The sequence below is a fragment of the Nicotiana attenuata genome, unplaced genomic scaffold (genome assembly GCF_001879085.1).
Source record: "Nicotiana attenuata strain UT unplaced genomic scaffold, NIATTr2, whole genome shotgun sequence".
NCBI lineage: Eukaryota > Viridiplantae > Streptophyta > Magnoliopsida > Solanales > Solanaceae > Nicotiana > Nicotiana attenuata.
Genome location: NW_017673882.1, coordinates 11,605 through 14,586, shown reverse-complemented (window position 1 = coordinate 14,586; position 2,982 = coordinate 11,605).

Genomic DNA, 2,982 nt, shown 5'->3' with positions numbered 1-2,982 from the left:
ACCTTCGATGACATGAAATTTTGTGTTTTGAACTGTATCGGACATGTTGACCGGAAGGGTGATCTCCCATTTCGTTGTTTCACCGGCCATGTGGAAACCGCTGAGGACTTGAGAGGTAGGTATGATTTGATCGAGCAATTCGAGCTGCTCCACCACCTTCGACCTGATTACGTTGGCCGAGCTACCTGGATCCACGAGTACACGTTTAATTTGGACGTTATTCAAGAGAAATGAAATTACCAGCGCGTCGTTATGGGGATGAGACAAGGTCTCGAAGTCCTCTTCACTGAAGGCAAGGACGTCCTCGGGCATGTGGCCCCGGATTTTCCCTTCCATGACGACGGAAACCTTTGTCCGATGATCATATGAACGATGTGCTGGGGTTTTTCCGTCCCGTTTCTCCCGTCTGCCTCTCTTTCTTCCCGGGCTAGATTTTTTCGAGCTTCTCGTTGGTTCTCTTGGCGTATACTCCAGTCGGTGTGGGAGATTACATCGACGTGTTGGGCGTTGCGCGAGACCACGTCCATGGGAATTGGTTCGGGTGCACCCTCAGGGTTTTGCGGTGGTACACCGAGACCTGAAACAGCTACACCATTCTCTCCATGATCCTCAGGACTGTTGTTCTAATGTGCATTCACCGGGTTTGACATTTTGACCTGAAATCAAAGATTCTTTGGACAAGAAAAGGCGTGAAAGATAAATTGTGTTATGTAGTAAACCGGCAAGAAAACAATCACTATTATTTTTAGCCCCACGGTGGGCGCCAAACTGTTTACCTTGAAAATGGTAATTACAATTAGATTTGATTTTGTGGTTCTAAAAATACGTGATTTATTTTTATGCTAGTTGTTAGGCAGTAGATGCTAAGTGAGAAATTAGAAGATAAGATAAGAGTTTGAAGATAGTATAACGAGCAAACCAAGCGACAGGAAATCGGGGCCTCGAGCTGGCCTATGCGGGGCCTCGAGGTCGAGCCGGATGCTTAGCTAAGAGCAATCGATGAAGGGTTAACAGTTCTAAAAGGCCTTGATGAGGGCTCTTTATGATCAATAATGAGCAATAAATGAAGCACAATAAATGAATATACAATAAATGTAAGCAATATATGTAAGTAATAAGATCAAAAGAGAATATGTTTAAGTTAGAGAGCAGAGAATGTTCTTGTTCTTCTATTGAATGTTGCACGTTGTATATCTCTTACAAAATGGCAAGGGTCCCCTTTATATAGGAGGGGAAACCCCAACATAGTACATGAGTAATTATTACAAAGAAAATATAGCTGGTACAGCTATTTGCTAGTTTGGTACAAACTAGTGCTTCTCTTGCAGCTTTTGTTGGCTTTGATCACGCGCCTTCGGAACTTCCCGCTCGCCCATGATAACCATCGATTTGCACTGCCCCGAGGTCGGTCATAAAGGATCCTCGAGGACGAACCTCGAGTTGTGCCTCGGGCCTTCGAGGTGAAATTTCAGCGAGGTACAACGGTCGTAAAATCGGGCTCTCCAATTTTAGCTGCATACAACTAGCTAGAAATCAAGCAAGAGAATGAAACTAACAACATTTTTAGTAACATGCGATAAAATACTAGAAAGCACAAGCATGTGCCATTCAAAACGAGGCTCTTGACTAAATTAAAGGTCAAATTGGCTAAATCATCCGTTATCGAATTAGCCTCACTCACCCAGATCCTAGCCAAGAGATGACGAATGCGGTTGACAATATCGCTATTCCGATAAAGCACAAATCATCTAGACCGCAACACATTAACCACTCTAGATTTATCAATTTGCTAAAGGCAACTCCACGCTACCCTGTCCCAGACTATTAAGCGTCTCAACAGAACAATTCAGTATCTAAGGTTTCAGGATTTGAACTAGTAAGTCCGAATATAGTAACATCCGAGCCACTATTAATCAGTTGGGTTCTTTGTTTTCCGATTAATTCTGTATACAAAACTGTGATTAGCAAGATTGAAATTTTGCTAAACGGATAGCTATATAGTAGTTAGCAAAGCTAATTAGAGGTTGAGTGTGAAAGAAAAGAATCAAAATTAATCAAGCTGAACTCCACCTTTTTTCTATGATTCTCATTAAAACAAATTTTAATTTAAAAAGAAAAAGCGAAAAACGATCGCAAGTCACAACATGCAATTACATATTCCTCACCTTAATTGAATTTTTTTTGAGTATTTTGAAAGTAGATTGCTTTTTTACTTTGCATTAATTTTCAAATGTTATCCGTTTATTGTAAATGTTTTTCATAAATCTTTTTAAAAAAGTTATTGACAAATATGTACACTACTTGAAATTCGGCAAAAACCGACCAAGAAAAACAAACCAACTTTGGTCGGTAAAAGAACCGACCAAAAACTGACCAAAGTTGGTCGGTTTTTCAAAATATTTTTATTTTTTATTTTTTATTTTTTTACGAAACCGACCAACTTTGGTCGATTTTCTTTGGCGCAAAAATGCGGAAAACTATTTTTGAGTCCCGCAAAATTTATTTTTCAAGAAACCAACCAACTTTGCTCGGTTTTTGAAATTAAAATAAATAAAAATTAATATTAAAAAAACGGACCAACTTTGGTCGGTAAATTCGGCCGGTCATTTTACAAAACCGACCAACTTTGGTCGGTAATTTTATTTTTTAATAAAGCCGACCAACTTTGGTCGGTTATTTTCGTGCGAAAATACAATTAAAGAGTATAAATAAATAAATAAAAAGACAATCTTAAAACAAAATGCACCAATGGTCTAGTGGTAGAATAGTATCCTGCCACAGCACACACCCCGGTTCGATTCCCAGACGGTGAATCTTTTGATTACATAATTAAAATACCGACCAACTTTGGTCGGTTTTTTTTTTTTTTTTGCAATATTTTTTTTTTGAATTTAATTTACCGACCAACGTTGGTCGGTAATTTCCGACCAACTTTGGTCGGTATACTAAAGCGACCACCAAAATACTGTCCAAGCGTATTTG